Consider the following 22,998-nt stretch of genomic DNA (forward strand, 5'->3'; position numbering starts at 1 on the left):
AGGCAAGGTATTTTATGATTCCATGAAGAAAAAAAAGATAAGTGTGTCATGTGTTAGTCTACAACGTTTTGTCTGTGTGTCATTGCACGGTTTACCTCAATAAAGGGGTTATAAAATGTTCAGAGTAGTGTGAGTAACACTGTTTCAGTGAGATATGAGATAATCCGAAGGTGCGGTGTAATATTGCAGTGAGGCACGGTTACAAGGATAGGCGCGAGGTACAGAATTTATCACACAGTAGGTGGCTCCTCTGCGACATTGTTAATGTTGTTTTAGGTCCACCACAGAAAAACCAACATCTTTTAACCTCATTAGTGCCAAGCACGAGCTATCTCGTCCTTGGGATTTCCTCCCTGTTGCCAAGGACGAGATAGCTCGTCCTTTTCTGCACTTTGTTTTGTGTGACTGTAATCTAACCCCCGGGCTATGTGAGGGGGAGGTCCCCCCTCACTGCCAGGGGGCTGAATTACCTTCAGTTTCACGTTGGCGTGAAACTGAAAGTAATTTTCACCGCAGCAGCCATTTCGGGCTGCTGCAGTGAAAATATAAGGTGAGTGTTCACCTATCTCCCCTTCGATCTCCAGCTGTATTTCAAGCCGGAGATCGGGAGAGGTGTCGTTGGAAAGGGGAGATCCTCTCCTTTCCAACGACACCCTGTGTGACAGCATTGCTGCCCGCGGAACGGGCGCAGGGCGCTCGATGCGCGGGCAGCAATGCCCACTAGACACCAGGGAAACGGTTTGTGACGTGGGGGGGACGGGGGCTGCTTACAGTAAGCAGCCCTCACAGTAAGTGACCATCTGCCCCCAGGGGTTGGGGCATAACAAAAAAAAAGCAAAATAAAAAAAAACGTGATGAGAAGGGAGGGTTTGGGGGCACTAGCCACCACAGATTTTGTCAGAAAGGGTGTCATTGGAAAGGGGAGACTCTCCCCTTTCCAATGACACCCTTTGTGACAGCATTGCTGCCCGCGGATTGGGCACAGGGCGCTCGATGCGCGGGCAGCAATGCCTACTAGACACAGGGATGTCTTTGAATGCAGGGAGGAGGTGGGGGCAGCCGTTTGTAGGAGGCCCAGGAAGGCCTGCATGAGGTGCCCCCACCACCCATTTGGGGTTCGGGAGGAGAGGGCCCCCAAAAATTGTAGGACAGGCCCCCCAGTGGGCGGGGCAGTAAGGTTTGGGTCACCCCGGGGCCAGATTGGCAGACCAATGTGCCCCTCTGCGCCAAGGCAAGTTTCGTAAACAAAGAAAAAAATGGAAAATGGTGGAACACATTTTAGGGGGGGCTGTGGGGCACCCCAAAGGGACGGGGAATTTTCTAATGGGAAGGGTTGTGACCCCGTCTCCCCCACCCGCAATGGAGTGGGTGCCATGTCATGCAGCCCTCCCTGGGACCAGATATCTGCTCCTAGGAAGGGACGCCTGAGCCCAGGGAGTAGTGCAGGAGAGCTCCCCAACTTATCTCCCCCGAGGAGGGCTACATGAGATGGGCCGCCCCTCCAATTGGGGTGGGGTGGAGAGGTGCACCCCCCTTCACCTTAGAAAATTCCACAGCGGTGTAGGGGGCCCCTCCGCTCGCGCAAACGGCAGCCTGCCATTTTAAATTATTTTCTTTGTTTACTATACCTGCCTTGGCGCAGAGGGGCACATTGGTGTGCCAATCTGGTGCCAGGGTGAGGGGGGAGAGGGCCCCCAAAAATTGTGGGACAGGCCCCCCAGTGGGTGGGGCAGTAAGGTTTGGGCACCCCAGGGCCAGATTGGCACATCAATGTGCCTCTCTGCACCAAGGGGAGTTGGGTTACCAAAGGAAAAAAGTGAAAATGGTGGAACGCTTTTTAGGGGGTGCTGTGGGGCACCCCAAAGGGACAGGGAATTTTCTAATTGGATGGGGCGTTGACCCCCCCCCCTGCCGCAATGGAGTGGGTGCCATGTCATGCAGCTCTCCCTGGGACCAGATATCTGCTCCTAGGAATGGACGCCTGAGCCCAGGGAGGAGTGCAGGACAGCCCCCCCCTTATCTGCCCCTGGGGAGGGCTACGTGAGATGGGCCGCCCCTCCAATTTGGCCATGTGTGGATTCCCACGGGTGTCCTCTTTTGAGAAAAGCATGGGGTTCCCTGATTTCCTTGCTGGCTTCGACACCCTAGGCCTAAATCTGTAGGTTGCCCACATGAACAAAATAGGCAGTGGCGAAAGGCTTGGGGTTCCCAGTGGGTTACCCTTTTCCTTTTGCGCCCCCTGTAGGTGCACCCACACATGTGAGGTACCGTTTTGGTCGGGACACCTGTGGGAACGCGGGACGGTAGGCCATGGTCCTCATTCCGAGTATGGCGGTAAGGGATAGCGGCCACCGGTAACGAGACCGGTGGCGGTATTCCCTTACCGCCATACTCCGAGTTCCCTCTGCGCCCTCGCCCTTAACGCCTGCTTTGAGCAGGTGTTAAAGTCGAGGGCGCAAAGGGGCCTGCAAGCCAATAACGGTGACCGTAATGAACGGTCACCGTTATTTGCATCTTCCCCATTCCCATTGAGCCCTATGGGGGCTCATTTGGGAATGGGGAAGAGCCTTGGTGAATGGGGAATCACCGCCCCGCCAACCTTGGAATGGGGCGGTGATTCCGCCATCCACCAAGGCGCTGCCGGTCCGGGTACGGCGTCAACCAAGGCGTTAATAGCGCCATTGGTTAGCGCCGTACTCGGAATGAGGCCCCATGTGTTGTTGGCGGCGTGTTTCGATGGGTGCGCCGAGTGAAATGTGTGGAAAATGCGTTTTTTTCCCCCACATTTCGGACTTTGCAGGGGTGTCTGGGTAATAAATTCTGGACCGATTTGCGTAAATCATACCTCTGCGGATTCCTACGGGTGTCTGCTTTTCGGAAATGCATGGGGTTCCCTGTTTTCCTTGGTGGCTTGGACACCTGAGGCCCATATCTGTATGTTGTGCTTGTCTGGAGAAAGTGTCAAATTCAGGTGTCGAAACAGACTTGGGGTTACCTGTGTTTTAGGCTTACCCTTGGCGCCCAGGTAGGTGCACCCATACATGTGAGGTACCGTTTTCCAGCCAATTTCAGAGACATTTCCCTGTGCCCACTCACTGAACACGTCGCCAACAACAGATTTCATACCTTCTCGCATTCCCACAGGTGTCCCAACAAAAAAGGTACCTCACATGTGTGGTTGCACCTACTGGGGGCGCAAAAGGGAAAGGGTAACCCACTGGTAACCCCAAGCCTTTCGCCACAGCACAATTTGTTCATGTGGGCAACCTACAGATTTGGACACCCGAGGCCCATATCTGTATGTTGTGCTTGTCTGGAAAAGTGTCAAAGTCAGGTGTCGAAACAGACTTGGGGTTACCTGTGTTTTAGGTTTTCCCCTTGGCGCCTAGGTAGGTGCACCCAAACATGTGAGGTACCGTTTTGGTCGGGACACCTGTGGTAACGCGGGACGGTAGGCCATGTGTTGTTGGTGACGTGTTGTGTTGTTGGCGGCGTGTTTCGATGGGTGCGCCGAGTGAAATGTGCGGAAAATGCGTTTTTTTCCCCCACATTTCGGACTTTGCAGGGGTGTCTGCGTAATAAATTCTGGACCGATTTGCGTAAATCATACCTCTGCGGATTCCCACGGGTGTCTGCTTTTCGGAAATGCATGGGGTTCCCTGTTTTCCTTGGTGGCTTGGACACCCGAGGCCCATATCTGCATGTTGTGCTTGTCTGGAGAAAGTGTCAAATGCAGGTGTCGAAACAGACTTGGGGTTACCTGTGTTTTAGGCTTTCCCCTTGGCACCCAGGTAGGTGCACCCATACATGTGAGGGACACCTGTGGGAACGCAGGAAGGTATAACATTTGTTGTGTTTGTGTGGTTTTCATAACGTTTTGACCCATTTGCTGGTGCCCTTTTCACACAACCCTTTAATTTCCCAAATGTGACCTACATTTAGTCGCTGCTTTAGGCACCATACACTTTTGTAACCTGCACGAGTCACCTACCCTTGAAAACGTCTACATGTGCTCTTTCAAAAAATTGATGCTTGCCGTTCCTCACCACATTGGTTTTCCCGATTTACACATGCTAAGTGCATCTGTTCAGGCCGTGAGCATAAACCTCCTGTGTACCATGGCTCAGTGTTTGGCTTGTGGTAATGCTTGTTTTGTAAAACTTTACAATAAATGTGTGCTTTCCTAACTGCAAGAGTCGGGGGAATGTAGCGGAGCATTGCTTTTCTCAAAATTCATAGAAGCCATTGCCATACCAAGCCAACCATGTCCAACACATACCTTTTTTTCGGTCAATTTCCCGCTTTTCCCCCAATCTATGGCATTTCCCCCTACCTAGTTGTTGCCTGACCTACGCAAATCACCCCTTCCTAAACTTGGAATTTTGACTACTTTTCAGAAATATATGCCTTTCTGTCCTACAATTCGGCTTTCCTACCCTTTTCTTCCATTCTGTCCATGCATGTCCAATTGGAAAAAATGGCCAAAATCGCCTACCTCTCACAAAACAGTTGATAACCACATCAAAATATTATTTTTTCGTTTCCACTCAACCTGTTCTTGAAAGCTGGGAAATTGGGGAATTCAGCACAGCAAATGATTTGTTCCTAGCTCTTACAAGGAAAAAAACCACAGGCTTCTTTGTACATCATTTTATTGCCATTTTTTGAAAAAACCCTAAATGTTCACCCTTTCTGCTTATTTTCTCTCATTCACCCCCCCCCCACAGTAACCTAGGATTCCTGTGTGGCGATGACTGCCTACATGTGGGGGGAAAAGGAGCCAAATTTGGCCAAGATATCTCATGTAACAAAAAAGTTACAAGCCATTGAATGGCCACATACCGGAATCACCAAAAAATGCCTTGGCAGGGGGGAATACCCATGGCAGTTAAAGGGTTAATAATAATAATTATGAGTGCAAAGAGGGAGCCTCGAACACGGGCGTGTAGGGATTACAAGGCCTCATCACGTGCCTTTGTCTCAGTTTAATTCCTCTTGGTTGTTTTTTCAAAACCAGGGGTGAGATTTAGAGCCGTCACCGGCCCTCACGTCAGTGAAAGTGGCTCGTTACCGTACAGCTCCTCCTCCTGGTATCCAGCCTCCACTTGACCCACTCGCTTTTTCCTCGTTATCCCTTGTGCACGCCTCCTCATGGGCGCGCCCATCCGTTACCATGAGGAGGGTGGGGCTTCCACGACCTGCAGTCCCCCCCGCATCCTACCTCAGAGTGGTCTGCGCCGGAAATGCCGCCATTTTGGATCTTTCCTCGTCGTAGCGAGCGATAGTTAACCGGAGCAGCGTTTCCCAGGAGACGGCAAAGCGGAGTGACAGGCGGCCGGGGCCGTGCAGGTGAAATTTATGGAAGCAAACAAAACGCGAGGGATTTTAAAGAGTGACGGAAAAGAGAGTGGAGAGAATCGTGTGGGGAGTAGCCTTGGCGGAGGGCGGCGGATAAGACACCTTTTTAGGGGCGGAAACCATGCCACAGAGCAGCTTAGTGGGTTTGAAGGTCCGGGATACTCGAAAGGGCCCAGACGAGTTCTAATTAACTAGTAGAATGGGGTATAAAGGCTCCATCGCGGTGAACTGGTTATACGCCAGTTGGGCTCAGGCAGTGTAATATAAACTGGCCTCTTCCTCCCTTTTCTTTTGCCCCGCTGTCCGGCACCTGCTCTACCTGTGGATATACCGCACCGCCGGTCCGTTGGATGCTCGCGAGGAAAGAGCTGTTTGCCCAGCGCCCCGGAAAAGCTGCCTGCGTTGGCATTAAAGGTTACAAGGGAGTGCTGAACGAATACTATCCACTTGGAGACAATTTTGATCATATTCGGAGTAAAGCCAAGTGATATCAAATATCACTAGCAGTGTGAGGGTTTAAGCAGGCACCTCTTCGAATAGGCGATCATCTGCTAGGCTGCTCCCTGAGGCGCCATGCGTACATATTTTGACACATTAATGTCCCACAGACTGACTTCCTTAGTTTTCTAATATCTATCCCAAACGTGTTTTTTTTTCTTCAGATGAGGAGCCCCGTGTGTAGTCTAAAGTAAACATAACGAGCATTGTCAAAGCCAACAGTTTTTGGTTTGTGTATACAGATTAGGTATTTGGCAGGCACTATTCGATGCCCAGGCACTTGCATCATTGTGCACCTGCTGCCATCAATAGCCATTTAATACACTTACGGCAGTGACTGGAAAAAGCCTTTCCCATGCCTACACAAAAGTCCGAAATGTTGGCAATGCCAATGCTTGTTATATAATTCTGTCCAGCTTTGTTTTAATAAGAATCCCTTAAAAGTGAGTAATATCATTGATACTGTGTACTTTAATTAGATGAACTGCCATCAAAACTGTTCCTTTTCTAGTCCACAAGGCGAGAAAGTGGTTTTACTACCTCTCGGGTTACGTCTGGCCGTTGTACTTAATTACTCTACTTTGGTTCTCTACCTCTCTAGCTGGACCTAGAGAGGGAGCTCTCCATTAGCAAATAAACTTAAGTAACGAACACAACACAAGGCTACGATATATTTATGTACACACGTCTACACAACATCGCCCATTTTAGATTAGCTGTGTTACTCACATGGCCATGGTCTCCTACATTTGGTTGTCTAGCCTCGCGCTTATATTTTCGAAGTCTCTCCTATCTTGGCTTGTCACTCACTGCTACGCTGTCTCTTCTCTACTCATTCTCCCCTCCCCCCTAAGGGTTTCTCCCTTGAAATCCCTCTGCCTACTAGGCAATAGCTCTCCCACTCCTTTACCCCACTTCCCTCTGTCCTGGACCCCTTTTAACCCTCTCTAACCTTCAGTGGTTAGACGCTAGGCCTTGCCCCTATCTGACTCACACACATTTTAATTTCAAGTTCCTGTTGCTAGGAAATGTCAAAAGTTCTTCTAGACCAATCCATCGCACTGTAATTCCTTCAAACACATCTTAAAGAGAGAACTGCTGTAGAAGTCGCAAAATATATCATAGGCAATTTGAGTGGGATATGGGCAAATTACATAAATACATTGAATTTAGAGTCGCAGCAGGTTCATGTTGGACTCGTGCTGGTCCTCGTCATTGATGGGTACATGAGTTTCGCAAAACACTGCGTAAGCGGGATCTTGCAGTGGGGACAAAATCGTCTAGGAACCTGAATTGCGAATAGCCTTTTTGGGTATATTTAGAAATGACAATGAATGTGCAGAAGCAACACTCAACAGTTTTCAGAACAGTGCATATACTGATTAAACTATCTGATGTATCGTACTGCTGGGCTCGAGGACAATAGCTGCCTAGGGTGCCCCATCCCCTGTCCAAATCCAGAACATAACGCCTCCATTTTACTCTTGAAGAAAGTACCTGTTCCCCTGCTGTTGCAACAATCGCAATGCTTGCAAATAAATATTTTGCCATTACATTCTTAGCTTATGTCAAACAGAAAACGCATCCCACGTACTATAGGAAGACAGGTTTTAGAAGGTGGGGAAAGTTCTACTGACAGAGCAAAGAGGCTGAGCTTGGCTGCTCGACTGCTTCATTGTTTCTGCTGCTGAAGCGGTTGTCGCCAGGGTTACTAGATAAACACACCACGTGACGCACACAGGCTGCCCTTCCCTGTGTGAGGGGAAAGTGCAGCTTCTAGGATGGGCTCACACAGGTTAGAAAACCCCCGTCATCCACAGTGCGCAACTTTCTTTTTTAAGCCTGCATCCCCTACGCGCCTTGAAACACTTGTGTATAGGCGCGTTACAAATGCCATATCATATCATATACCCCCTACTTCTTGCTTACCTATTCTGCTACGATCTGAGCCGGGCCTGGCGCAAGCCAGCTGTAGGTGGTGATAGAGGCCCCCACGCCACCCCCAAGACTGCTCCAGCTCGTTCTAACCCTTCCTCCACACAAGGTGTGCATCCCTGCACACCAGTGCCAAACAGCCCTGTCATGTAGACCTGCAGTGCGTGGCCCCTTGTCTCTCTTCTAATGCAGAAATAAAAAAAAGGGCTACCTTGCCGAAAAAAATCACATACTGCAGAACCAATCATCCTACTCTGCCATTACTAACATACAGGGTATCCAATGGGGTACTCCCTGCAGCAGGAAACACTAGACACCCACACACAAGTACATGGACGTTTTGAGAGAGATTTTAGAACAAAGCGTAACTATTACAGTAACTTTAAAATACAAAATGCATTACAATGTGCAAAAACTTTAAAGCTGCAGTAAATATTTGTTTAAGCATCAATGAAGCCCTATAACTTTTTCTTAACATTAACTTATGGCGGGTGCCATTTTGGAAGTAAAAATGGCTGATAAATTCACATAATACAAAAGCAGGTGCCAAAGGGGTGTGGAAATGGGTGTAAAATCATAACCATTTAACTTAGCGATGGGCGTTAAATGTGTGGGACACATAGCCAGAGAACACAAATCCATCCTCATGTCATCTGCATTGAAAAGCATTAGAGACCCTCATTCAAAGCCCCTATTTGAAGCTCTAATGTTAAAGCTCTTATTTTAATGACAAGAGTTTTTGCTTCAAGGTAGCGCTTTCAGTGCCACTTAATAGGCCAAGCTAAAAATGTTATCTGGTGTTATCCTGTCATCAGTTTTCACTTTATCGTAATACATGTTTTTAACACATAACACTCCCCACCCCATAAGAGTAGTATTTTGAAATAGCAGAATGTAAAACTAACATATTTTAACATATATTTATGGGAAAAAAATATGCACAACGCCTGTATTCACACTAGGCTCACACGTGACAGTTCAAAATGAGTGTTTCCACCTCAACCTTAAGCGTGAGGGCCCCCAACCCGTGTCCTCATGGTTACTCACTCCATGCCCTGTACAGCATTTTTCTTCGTCGGAATCTATGCCTGATTAAACAAATTACACACTTAGATTTAAAATGTACATCTCACTGGTGTCCTGCTGTACGAGGTACACGTTTCTCCTCACAGAAGGAAGAATGGCAATGCCTGAACAAATTGAAATATTATACAAGTTCAAATAACATATCCGAGGAGTAGATTCATGATTTAGATTATATTCTACCCGTTTGGTATATGCACTAATGCAAGCACATGCTATTTTGCTTAACCGTTTCAACATTTCCGCATTGTTCTTATGCCTGATTATACTTCCTATGTAGGGCGACCAGATGTCCCAACTCTGAGGGCAACAGTTCCTTTTTTTCACAAAATGCCCCCCGCCCCAAGATGATGTATGGAAAGGCATTGAAACAAGATAATTTAATCGGGGAACTACTGTGCTAAATGAGTGCCTCTACAGGTGCAAACACCTCTTCAATCTAGTGTTAACATATGCATAGGTTAACATTTGAAATTGCAGTCTACTTACTAGCCATGCACAGTGTCTTTCCACCTCAATTTTACACATACACACAGCACACTATTTGACTTGCCAAGCGTCAATTATCACTGGCCAATAGCTAGTGGTCAGTGCACATTTTGAACCCGACATATGTGCTGGGAATTGCTGCCAGCAGGCTTACAGCTCCAATAATGCACCATGAAAAATAAAATGAGATAAGCCTGTTTTGACGTGATGGTATGAAGGAAGCTGTATTATGGAGAGTTGAATATATAGAATGTAAATAAAAATAATGGATTCAATGAGGGTAAGGAACCGACTTGAACAATGTGCACCCATTATCCAGAATCACACACTTTCATAATCATTGGTGCAGTACAGCACATTACTGGAAAAAAAGCAAAACATCTTTTTGACAATGTTTAAACCATTTAAATTGCTTCTGGCATAGTAATAACTGTGAAAAAAATGTACCCCCAAATCATATGGAAATTGAAGAGAACTCTGATCTACTTATTTTGTGGGTTAGCTCTTTTGGCATGTCTATACATTTCCTAGTTTGGGTCAATGTCTTTTGTCTGTTTATTCTGTTGACTGTGCAAAAATTGCAGTTTTCTGGTTTGGAAAAGCTGGCCGCTGTACTGTGAAGTTTATTATTGGTGTTTTAAATATTTGGTTTTGTGGAGTGTAACCCTAAATTGCAATGCACCTTTTTGTTAATTCGCCATCTTAAACCACTTGAGTGCTTTCCTAGTGGACAGCAATGCTCAACGCCACCCTGTTAGAATGTTGCTTTGAGTAGAACGAAATGTATAATGCATTTTTTTTTTGACTGCTTGGTTTATGAACTCAAAGCAAGAGGCAGTGCTCTAGATAGGATTTTGAGGTGCCAGTATTTTACTCCAATTTTTTGTTGGGAGTAAATATAAATTATAGAGTGTAAAGATTAGTTTTCTCCTTTGCAAGGGAGTAAATATCCAACTTCCATGCAGTTAAAACTTTTTCTAAAGAATTGTAAACAAAACAGTTGATTATCAAAGTACCTCTCTGTCTTCAAATAATGTATTACACTTGTGGAAAACATTCTCCCACAGAATAAATTGTAGCTGCATCTTCCTTCTACTTGGTCACAAAAACTCTTAATAACTGCTACAGATTAAGAACTAGATACTACCTAGCTGCAGAGTATTCATAAATCAAATACCGAACTCTACCAGAATTACTCAGCCCTACTGTTGCTGACTGCCTTTGCTTTACACTATCGCCTTCTCACTGCTATGTTATCTCTCACGTTCTGTTGGCGTGCCTCTCCTAATTAATCATTGCTATGCGACCTGTTGCAGTCTGTTTCTGTGTCTTACTCTTACAATCTGCTCTCCGCATCCTAATATTGCTGCTTCTCTTCTGTCCATCCCCTTCCTCTTTCATGCCGTTATGCTAGCTTGCTCTTCTTTCCAACTTCTCCGTTGGGATCTCTCCCCCTGGTCTGTCTTCCACTGTGTCTTACGTAATTTCCTTCCTGTTCTGCTTGTTTCCATTGCCATCTTTTTTCCCTTGCTGCCATTCTGGTCCCTTATTGTCCACTCATTTCTCTTTTGTTCTGCTTCTATCCCTCACTGAACTGGTGGTTCTCTTGCTTTTTGTTTACCTCTTTCTTTGTTCAGGGGGAACACTTTTAGTTGCAAGTTACAAGCCACCCATTAAGTCACTTACCACTTCAATTCTACACATAGACACAGTACACAATGTCTTAGTGGCAAGTGCACATTTTTTGCTCTGCTTTGTTATATTTTCTGCAGCTCCTTGGTCTCTCTATGTTCTTGGTCTACCTTATTTTTTGCATATGTATTAAATTCTGTATGTACCACCCTATGGTGCCAAGTTTTTCTTAGGTCCAAGAGTTGTACTTACAGTTGGCTTTTGCATTAGCTGAAAAAGCATTTTCTATCTACAAATCTAGTTGAGCTTGAAAATTGAGGTCTTTTTTAAACAAAAAAAAAAAAATCAGCAAACCTGCTTTTAGAGAGTTAGGCTGGCAATGAATTGGGAGATTTGTCTCTGCAGATGTTTCTATGCAGATGCTTTACCTGAAGTGTATGGGGTTTCCAATGAGATGTGTTCTCTGAAACTTGGAATATTTTGCAGTCCGGTTTAGCAGTGGAAAAATAAACATCGCATTTCAGAGGCACTACCCTCTGAACATCAACATGTGTAACATCAAATCTTCCATTTCTCATGTTAACATGATTATTCTCATCTACATTATGTTTAGTATTCTTAAGTTATGAGGACACCATTGTCTCACATAGTCCCCTTTGAGAAAGTCTATAATCATTGCCCTAATGCATTTGAATGTCTCATATATACCCCTTGTAAGTTATGTCATCCATTCCATTGCCATGAACCCCCACAGTTTAAACAACCTTATAGTTGGTGGCCGTTTGTTTCCAATTGCTCGCTATTAGCAACCATGCTGCTTTAACCATTAGCATGAAAGCTTTGCTGTGATTTATTAATCGTGTAAATCTCCGGATCGAACAGGTCACAAAACCATTCTCTAGGTGTCAAAATGACATCAGGAGTGACCATTGTCTTTATTAGGCCTGTAACTTCTCCCAAAATTCCTTCAGCTTCAGGCACTCCCACCAAACATGCCTCTAGTCCCCTTTTAAACCACAGCCCTGCCAGCATTTTTCATCAGTTGAAGGATACATTTTATGCAATTGCTCAGGTGTGTAGTGCCATTGGACCATTGTCTTATACCATGCTTCCCGAACCTCAATTGACCATGTCAATTTGGAAATATTGTGTTGTATTTGGTTATTTGTATAGCACTCTTTCCCCATTTGTATTGCCTCCAATGCCCTTTTTTCTGGGTGGAACGCCCCTGCTGTCCGTATTCATGTCAAGGAAAGTTCTAGAAGTTTTTAGTTTTCGGAGATGCGGGTATGCATTTTTTCCAGTCTAGGGCCTGGGTGGCTGCCTAGGCTCGACTAAGCAGCCCAATGGTCCATGCACATGTGAGGGCACTGTTGGAATATGCAATAGAGAGCTATTGTTGAGAGATTCGAAGTGTGGTCGGCTATACCAAATTTTTGTTTTTGTTGGTAGTCGCTGTATGCTAGTGGCAGAGGTACGTCTGGTGTTTCAGTGTGGGCGGTTGTGTGCTGCTAGACTGGAAAGCATAGCCGTAGCTGCGTTCTATTGTGCATGGGTGCTTGGTCATGCCTGTGTCCTCAGATGCAATGTAGGTATACGTGCCGGAGGTCTTGTGGGATTAAACGTACTGTGGTCTTTGGAGATGTTTGCCTGGTGCGATCTCCGTTCCGAGCGGACGGGGTGGTCTCATCATTCAAGGTCTCTCTAGTGGAAATGGTCCTAGGATGCGCTTGGCGTGGGTGGTTATATTGCGTTGTGCCTTAGTGGTGGGTGTGGGGTACCCTGGTCTACTTGTCTCATTGTTCATGGTATCTCTTGTGGACGGGTCTGGTGGGTGAGGGGCGCAGTGAGGATGTTGCAGGTGTGCCACAGCGAAGGCTGCTGGCAAACCTTCAGTACTAGTAGGGTGGAAGTGTTGTTGTGCATGTGGTGGTGGTGTGACGGAAGAACCGCTGCGAGAGCTGCTGGCCCCTGTGTTGTGATCGATGCAGGGAGTTTGTTCAGTGGTGTAGTCTCGGGGTGCCATGGATCAGGTGAGTATTGGGAAATACTATTCACCCATAGATGTTTCCAATGTTCCCTAGGGAGATCATCCCCAGTGTCTCTTCCCATTTTTGCATGTATCCCCAAACCTGTCCCTTATATGGAATATAGCCTAGACGCCATTTGTTTATCTCCTGTGTGTAGTAATGCATTTTTCAAATACTGTAAACTGGCTCCCTGCCTCCACTTTGCCCCCTGAGCTCACTATCGAATGTTGTAATTGGTAGTACTCCAATCTATCATTTTCTGTTAAACCCAGGGATTTTTTGGGTATCTAGTCATTGCATTGAATTCCTTACCGTAGAAAAAAATGCAAAAAAAAGAATTGAATGCATTTTTTTTAAGATAAAGGGTTTATTTTAATTAGAACGGGGTTTAAAGATTAAACAAGAGGGGCTGCGGGGACCACCCCATTAAAAAGAAAAAATGCATTCGATGTTTTTTTTTGGAAAAAAAGTTTTAGATGCTTTTTTCTGATGGCAAGGTATTCCTCAAAAGTACAGATTTCTGTTCCTCTCATGTCTCAACTTTGTGCATCCAGCTTCCTGCCATTGCCTAAATGCTCCCAGTACCATACGTGTACCAACTTGCGGATTCCCAAATAGTGAGGTAAACCGGGATGGGTGTGTAGATAATTTCCCTTCTCTTATTAATCGATCCCAAATATCATATTTATTATATCGCATACCACTGCCAGTATCTGACTTTTTCTTACGTTTTGGGGCCTATTTTGTCTCTGTAGCCATAGAACTCCTTCCAAAGGGCACCCCATCATCGCCCTATCCATCCTTGCCCTAGGTTTCGAAGTATTTCCTTTAAACCATTCACAGACTACCTTCAGCTGTGCTGCCTCATAATACTTCTCAAAATTCGGAAAGGTCCACTCCCCCACCATCCCTAGGTGCCATTAGTGTACACAATGCTACTCTCAGAGCCTCATTTCCCCATATAAATCCCGAAATCCTTCTATTTCAACTCCCGTGCGTAGTTATTATCGAACAGTTGCAGGACCTCCTTAGTTATATTGACACCAAGTATCTAATGCTGGTTTCTCCGACTATGAACGGAGAGTCGGACACTAGTGCCCCATTCTGACCTGTGAGGCCCAGGTCCAATAGTACTGACTTCCCCTTGTTTGCCATGAGACCCGCCATACATTCTATATCTGCCAGTTCCGTCACTAATACCGGTATTGACTGTTCACGTTGTTTGAGTGTTATTAACCTATCGTCCGAGAAGGTCTCCATCTTGTGTTACTCTCCTCCAAGTGGGATACCCCATAGTGCCTGCCTCGATCTGAGTTTATTCAAACATGGCTGCAGATATCTGGCATATAAAAGTGGTAAAAGAGGACCTCCCTGTCTCATTCAACGATCTATGCTATGGGACACTTCTTTATTAACAGATATTCTTATCTTAAGAGCCCGACGATTTGCCCAGACTATCTGGATACATTTAGTTCCCATTCCCGCAAATAAAAAAGGCCACTCCACCTGATCAAACCATCTTTTCATCATCTAATGACATTATCACTGCTGAATCTGTTTAAAATTAACTCTCTAGTCACTCTCCTAATGTTATCTGAGGTATGTCTCCCCATAATGAATCCTGATTAGTCGGTGTTAAGCCTGGAAGTAGAGGGACCAACCTTGCTGCCAGAATGCCGGTATATAGTTTGGTGTCTATGTACATTAAAGCAATAGGTCTATATCAATCACATTTCGTTGGGTCCTTACCAGGCTTCCCAAACACCACTACTTTTGCTTCCCTCCTAGTCTGCGTTAACACATCCCTCCCCACTTGCCACTATCGCTTTGAATAACCTCGCAAGCTTTGGGATCAGTTGCCTAGCATCTTTTTGTTTTTTTTATAGAGCTGTAAGACCATCTGGTCCCGGCACTTTATTTAATGGCAGTGCTTTAATAGCTGCTTCCACCTCCTCCTCCCTATTGTCTTGATCCAACTCTTACCTTTCTCTCTGTGTGTTATTTCTGGCACCAACACTTCTGAAAAATAATGCTTAATCTTTCGAGGGTCAGGTCGCTCGTGATTTTATATAGGGATTCATAAAATTGCACAAACGTCTCGATTATGGTTTCCGTTGTGTTCGATCCATCGGGCATTGTAATCTGTTGTATAGTCTTAGCGCGGCAGTTGAAGGGATCAGAGATAGCTACGTTTATCTGCTTTCGGCACGCACGTAATACCTCTGTTTAGCTATTGATGGTAATCTCTGCCCTACGGGTCCGCAGTATATTTGGCTAGTATATTTGGCTATGGTGCTCTTTTAGCTTATTATGTAGGGCCCTTGTTCTACATTTCGCCTGCTGAGTTTCTTGCAGTTGGGCCTCGAGTTCCCCTTCCATTTTCGCCCTTTGTTCCTCCCGTTGACAGTAGGGCTGTAAGTTCTTTGCCCCGCGTCACTTCCTTAAAAGCATCCCATGTCCCGTCTGGCGAAACAGTTTGGTTATTATTAAGCAATATTCTTCCTAATGGTCTCTACCACCACTGCGTCACTCAGTAGATCAGATGTAAATGTCAGGCCTATAACCCCCTTCACTGCCCCACATCCATAACCATCATTATCAAAGGGGCACGATCGGACAATGATATGGACCCATGGTCTTTTTTACCTCACCCATTTGCCCCGGTGTTACCCACATATAGTCGATTCTGGATATGTATTGGTATGTATACGAAAATGACGTGTACCCCTTTTCGTCACCCCACTTGGTCCTCCAAACGTCACCTAGTGCTAGATTATCAACGCATTCCTTCAGCACCCGTGAGGGGACTATTGATCCCTTCCCCCGTTACACCACTTCTCTCTCTAACGTAACGTGATCACATGCTAGGTTAAAATTGTATGTGACTATAATTTCACCTACTGCAAATCCCTCCAGCTTCGCTACCACCTCTTGTAGGAACTTCACATGCCCCAAATTGGGTGCATATATTGTTTCCAGAATAATCTGTCTATACTCCATTTGTATCAGCAAAAATATGCATCTCCCTCAACATCTGCGAGAGTACGCACTATTGTAGCCTTGAGTGAGTCTTTGAGGCCTATCGCCACCCCTAGGGAGTATTCCACCCAAGTTGGAGTGAAACTTTGCCTTAATATCAAGTTCCACACAAGACATATGGAGATTAATACCAATGTCTGTTTTGTTGAAGGGGATGTTCCCACATTCTGGTTCGGTAGAAGATTGATGAATATTGTGTAAAAGCAATTTAATAGTAAAATTGTTTTTTTCTTGAGTGGTAGAAATCAAGAGAAATTAATTGGAGGTTTTTTTCTTGTGTACGCAACGCACATTCTTTGGACCACAGTGCTGATATGTTCAGGCAGCCACTGAATAATTTCCAAAATATATATATATATATATATATATATATCTGTGTGCCTCCCATTTCTATATTGTCGGTCCTTTCCCCGTTGCACCACTTCTATCTCTAACGGGATCACATGCTAGGTTAAAATTGCCTGTGAATATAATTTCACCTACTGCAAATCCCTCCAGCTTCGCTATCACCTCGTGTAGGAACTTCACCTGCCAAGAATTGGGTGCATATATTGTTGCCAGAGTACCCTGTCTGTACTCCATTTGTATCTGCAAAAATATGCATCTCCCTCAACATATGCGATTCTACTCCACATCTGCGAGAGTACGCCCTATTGTAGCCTTGAGTGAGTCTTTGAGGCCTATCGACGTCCCTAGTCTTCCCCTTCGCATTGACTTGGAAAATTAAGGCGCCAAATCAGCAATGACTTGTCTGCCTTCTTAATGTGTGTTCTTTCGACATATCTACCTTTTTTTCTTTTTCATCAAAGCTTCAATTTTTTTTCACTTCACAGATGTATTCAATCCCCTTACATTATAAGACACTACCTTGAATGCCCCTTGTTTTTACTTGCTCTGTACTATGCTTATTCCGTTCCACCACTCTTTGTGTCCTTTTCTCCGACACACTGCCTGCTCCCCTGACCCCCCCCTAACATCCCATCCCGCCCGACAGGATCAGGCCATAGATCCTATGATATCCCCGGAAACCATTCCCAGGGCTGTGGCCCTTCTGGGAAGTATCTTAACACCTCCTGCAGATTCCAAAAGGTACCCCCAGGCCCAGGCAAAGCTTCCTGTGACCAATCACTCATCTAATCCCCCCCCCCCTTACTACTGAGCTTCTCATTTTGTACTTTTACGAAACACCATACATTCCCCCTTCCGCCTCCTCTTCCCTGTCCTCGCCCCTGTGGACCTTTCAGTTTTGCTTCCCTTGCACAGTAGCCCAATCCCATTGGCGGATCCCCTGTTGGATGGAGGATCTCACTTGTTTCTCTCCATGTCCTTCTTCCTCCAGATTCAGCAATGCCAGGCCCGCCGTGCATGTTGTAATCCAATGTTGTGTCCCTTCCCAGTAGGGTATCGTTGGTTGGATAGGTATGGGGGTTGTCAAACACTCCTTGCGCACATCTGCATCCTACTACATACGCTGCCGCATGTGGCTTTCTATCCAAGGCAACATACGTTATGGGGAGGCTCTAGCAGCCTACAACGTGGACTGCAGCATGTGGCCTTTTCGTAGTCATGCAGGCCCATGCGAGTGATTCCTGCTGACAAAACTTGATTGCTGCACATGGCTTTCATTTTGATTATAGACCAGGATCGTTTAACGCCTCATGAGGCTGCTTTGTCATTCACATGAGCCGGGAAATCCCTGACCGTGTTCGGTCTAATACGTGTGCTGTTTGCTAACTATGGTTAATGCACATCCAGGTAAGCAAGGTTAACGGGTATGATATGTTATAACACGCTTAATACCCAGAGGTTTCTAAACATGGACCCGGGTATCGAACATGTGTTGCTCCGTGTCGTCTTGCTTCCAAGGCGAGCGTGTTGCCCCTGAGCTATCTTCCCGAGGCGGGTAAGTAAGAGTTAAAGGCAAGGACGCTGCAACCTAGCTTCTGTATGAGCGCAGGGGCTAAGGGATGGGTTGGAGCCCCTTGCATGTTTCCCCCAGTCTCCCTTGCTTTCTGAGACAGGGTCGGCAATGCTCACAGAGAGGGAGGGGATTGGACTCCACCGGGGTCCCCCGTTGTGCAGTGCTGGTGTCTGGTCCTTTCTTGGGCCCAGCTTGCCTCCAATTATGAAGCCAGGCTTGCTTTCTCCTCTGCCCAGATCGGAGCTAAGCAGCGGTGGCCATCTTGGAATCCTCCACTGCATTTATTTTTTTGAGCTCCTTTATTTAAATAAGAACAAGGCAGACAGATAAATTATTTGAACTGCATGGCATTTAGTGACGTGGCTGAGCAAACGCACATTCGGACATCCCCACTGCACAGGGTCTTGGCTCAATTTAATCTTGGTAAGAAATGTGTTGCGCATGGGTATGTCAGATTTTTATTCTTTCTAGGCATCATACTGTTTTTAGCGGTTAGGTGGGGGTGGTACTAGCTGACGCGTGGTGTACACTGAAACACATTGTGTATAGGCACTATCATATAATATCACTGTTAAAAAAAAAAATTAGAACACATTGCCTCCCTACAGTAATTTCCACCCACTATCCATCCCTTCCCGCCCTTTTTGGTGTCAGCAAAGCCTTTTTACTGATTTTTGATTTGTACCTACGTGTTGCTGTAGCACCCCTGTATATTAGTCTGTATATTAGTTATAGCTATTTAGTGACCTAGCTGAAGTTTTCCTATAAGTGTTAAAGGGCATGTTGTACGAGGAGGCAATGTTTTTCTTTGGTTTTACTAGTTGGGAGCGATGGCTCGAAAATGTCAACTACTGTCATGGCTTATTTTTTTCATTTTATAGGGAATGTAAAACGTTTCTCCTTTTCGCTCAAGTTTTTTTCTTGCTCTTATTAGAGGTTGCATATCCTTAGTTAACCAGTCTCTAATCTCTCGTTATCTATATATATTTTTTTTGTATGGTGCCACACACCCAAGGTCCTCAGACCGCTGACGAGACAGACAACAAGAAACACTTAGGCCCAGACTCTCAAAACCAAACTTCTAAAAGTCATACTGGTCTTAAAAGGGGCCAATGATGGAATCATCCTCAGTGATAAAGGCAGGTAATTCACAATGTAGGAGCCCATAGATCAAAACCAGTGCCTCCATACTTTTTTAGCTGATCGCATGAACAGACCGGATGTGCATCCCTATTGGAATACAAGGTTTGTCTTGTGGGTGCCTGATTCATGCGAGAGGTACTATACAGGAGCATCCCAAGACAAACACTTGTAAACAAGGGATTTCGCTTTATACTGCACTCTGCTCTACGGGTAGCCAGTGTAACTTGCCTAGCCTCAGATACATGCAATTGCCTCCCTAATTGCTCTATTCTGAACCGTTTGAAATTTCTTCATATTGTACTGTGATGTACCAACCAATAGACTATTGCAATAGTCTAGTTTTGTGTCGATAGTAGCAGATGCCACTACTGCCCTGGACAGATGAGCCTAAATTGTACGACCAGGCACAAATGTTTTCAAAAATTGATTAGCAGAGTTTACCAATTAACTATTTTCTTGATTAGCAAACACCATTTGATTAGCAATGGTATACTTGTATTTGTAATGTCACCAGAAGTTGTTTGTACCCAAGACGTAAAACAAGTAACAATTGAAGCATTTTTGTGTACCGCTGGAGTAAGACATCAGTGAAAGAGTCTGGCCGTGCAAATTCTTTTAAATTCCACTAGTTCTGTAGTTCTAGTAACTAAGTTTACCTACTCGACCGAAGGGAAATGCACTTGGCCCTTGTCAACAGATGAGACAATGTAAATGTGCTTTCTGTAAAATGGTGCAAGCCACCAAAAACCCTCTGTTTGGCACGCAGCTGCGACCCAGAGGCCATCCGTGCACAATGAAATGTTTATTTAATGCAAAAAAATAAATATTAAATAGGTTTCAAATGCCCCCTGCATTTGGTACTCACCCTTCGCTTCATAGTCTACTCGACTGTGCAAGTGGGCGAGTAGACTTTGCGTGCCCTGGATGAGTGTCTGTGAAAGGTTAGCACCATGAATGGACACGCAGATATCCTAAGGCTCTGACAACAGTTGGTCACCTCATGTTTTGTGTTGTACAAGTAAATCCATGTGTGCTGTTATACAAGGCAATCCTAATCGTAGAGCAAAGTGCGCTCTGGAGGCTAAATATGGTGGATGGTGTTGCAGCAGATCTGTAGATGTGCCGACTGGATGGAACTATTGATCATTACTTTGTGTACATATCTAGTTAGTTTTGTGTATTGCGGAAGTACAGTAAGGGACTAAGCAGAGTGGATGGCGTAGCAGGCATATAACTGGACAAACTAGGTGAACAGTTGTAGTTTGTGGCAATCTCTCTTTCAGGCTAGCTGGTATAAAGCAACAGGGTTGATGGGATGTACAGGATTATGGGTTCAGCTCATGGGTTGAACACCAGTTGCATACTAAGTTAGCCATCAAAAAGTATTTGGCTGTGTAATCATGTACATTTTCCAAATAGTTCACTCTTTTTCTATGCATCTTCCCCCAATAAAATGAAATCTAGTTGACACTGAGATTTAAGATAAACTAATCTAAACTTTACTATAAAGCATGGAGTCACTGCAGTGTTTTATAGTAGCAATACTGGAATTGTGTTATGTAAGGAATGGAATTGCACAAATGTCTTTTAAAAAACAATATATAAAGTAAACACCTACTGATCTTTGCCAAACAGGATATAGTTGGCTTAGTAGAAGTGTTATCCCGATTACTTCTGGATTGCAATAATTTAAATAAAAAAAAATCTTACTAGCACTCCCACACAGGCCTTTGGTACTTAAGAGTGGAGGAGATGATTACTGTAGTGAACATAGGACAAAATGTTGGAGAGAGACCTGAGGGCAGGAGAGGAATGCAGAGTGAGCTGTGCTTTCATTAAGCAGGGCAACTTTAGCTATTTTTGCTAGACAAGTGTCACTTTAATTGGCAAACCTACAGAATTGCATTGAAAATTGCTATACAACACTGCTTATTTTATGCTATGTATGAGCATGATAAGCTCAGGTGTGCCACATGCTTATTTGATGTTGGGAGTCAAAATAGACTCCCAGCGTTTTAATGTGCTGGCCCACCTGAATGACATTACCCACAGTACTATATTGACTATATTGTGTCAAATTTCTTATGTTTTGTACTAGTTCCAATAATCAATAACTCTGTTTTCTCATTGTTTAAAGCAAAGGAGTTACTTGCAATCCATGACTGGACCGCCAGAAAAACTTGATTGGCCCTTGCCAAGTCCTTTGAGTACATTCCAGAGAGTTCAATAAGGACCTGGGTGTCATCTGCGTAATTGGCAAACTGAACACCCAGACTGTCCAGGAGGACATATAACAATAAGGGGGAAAGGCAAGATCCTTGTGACACGCCACAGTTAGAAATACAGGGGAAGAGTTTATTTTTGTTTTATTTTTATTTTTTTTTAAACTATTTTATTGATTTTGTTCAAAAAACAACTCGAACCAAACTTAGTGGGTACATCCTGTCAATCACAAATAAACTTAGTGGGTTTCTCCCCCAGCCTACTCCCCCTCGTTTTCAGCCTCTCCCTCTTGCGGTAGGGATTCCTCTTGGACAGAACTCTGTGGGTCTCTATCACTTGACCCATCATGCGAAGGCCCAAATAGTTCAGCAATCAATTGCCTCCAACCCGATAGGGTTCCGGCTTCTTCTTCCGTCTCCCCTTTACACGCTTCCTGCCATACCACAGTTTCTGCCTCTGCCCACTTCTGCAGATCCTTCCACCATACTTCCACTTTCAGTCTGACATGCCTTCCAACCCATCGCAATCCTTCTCTTTGCTAGGACATACGCTAGATATTTCAGTTTGCTTACATGTTTAAGCTTACGCGGTCTGGGAAAACTTCCTATCAAACAAGCCCATGCAGTATCCACCTTCATATGGATCCCTTTGCCTTGCATTTTCTGCGCTATTTCCTCCCAGTATCTCTCCATCAATGGGCACGCCCCAAAACATATGCACCATTCCCGCATTTTCTTCGTTACATTTAGGGCACACTTGACGTCCGGCATTCTTAAATTTAGCTATCTTTCGAGGTGTCAGGTATGCCCTGTGAGTTATATACAATTGTATCTGCTGTAATCTAGCATTTCGCGATACTTTTTTATGATATCCTTGTGCTCTCTCCCACATACCATCACTCATTGGGGCCCCTCCTTCCTTTTCCCAGTCTAAGTTGCACCTCCTCCTTGCCCGCTTGGGACATTACCATCTCATATAATCTAGATGTTTCGTGTCCCCCTTCTGATATATCATATATCGTATCTATAGTGGCGTCCAGTTCCTCTGCCAATACCACTTCAGACCAGGTGTCTTTAATTTGTTGCACCACACCGTGATACGTAATATATTGCCCCCCCATGCAACCCCATTAGTTCCACCCCCCCCAAATTCCAATATCTTCCCCTCCTGCCACACATCCCCCATCGTTGCTATCCCCACCGGTTCCCAGTGCCTCCTAATCATTAACCTTAGTTGCTTTTCTCTTTCCACCACAGTGACCAATGGGATCTGTGGGGAGCACGGGGATGGCTTCCCCATTAACTGGCACGCTCTTCGCCGCATCCCCCAACCAAGGCTCATCATCCCCGGGCAGCCTTCCAACTCCGATTTAGGCAACCATATCATCTCTTGTAGAAAGTATTGGGCGCAGTCCCTCTGAAACAGCCTGTGTTCTAAGGTAGGCTCATCTGAGAGCCATTTAGGAAAGTATTGTAGTTGGCTCGCTACATAGTAAACTTCCCAGTTTGGTAATGTAATGCCCCCTCTATTGTATGGATTTTGTTATTTCCATAGGGCTACCCTGTTCCTCATGCCGTGCCATAAGAATTCCCTGCATATGCCACTCAGCCTAACAAAGAATTTCCTGGGTATCGAGTACGGGATGTT

The 22,998-nt window shown here is 45.2% G+C and overlaps 1 protein-coding gene across 6 annotated transcripts in view; it reads left to right on the forward strand.

Annotated features, from left to right (window-relative positions):
- The first annotated feature begins 5,217 nt into the window (after nt 1-5,217).
- CELF1 (CUGBP Elav-like family member 1) overlaps nt 5,218-22,998 on the forward strand; it is a 1,228,135-nt gene continuing 1,210,354 nt past the window's right edge. For all 6 annotated transcript variants that reach the window (XM_069623101.1, XM_069623100.1, XM_069623103.1 and 3 more), the window contains exon 1: nt 5,218-5,349. The gene's annotated coding sequence lies outside the window, so the exon portion shown is untranslated. The remainder of the gene's footprint in view (nt 5,350-22,998) is intronic.

This window comes from Ambystoma mexicanum, chromosome 11, assembly GCF_040938575.1.
Source record: "Ambystoma mexicanum isolate Mex_15411 chromosome 11, UKY_AmexF1_1, whole genome shotgun sequence".
Lineage (NCBI taxonomy): Eukaryota > Metazoa > Chordata > Amphibia > Caudata > Ambystomatidae > Ambystoma > Ambystoma mexicanum.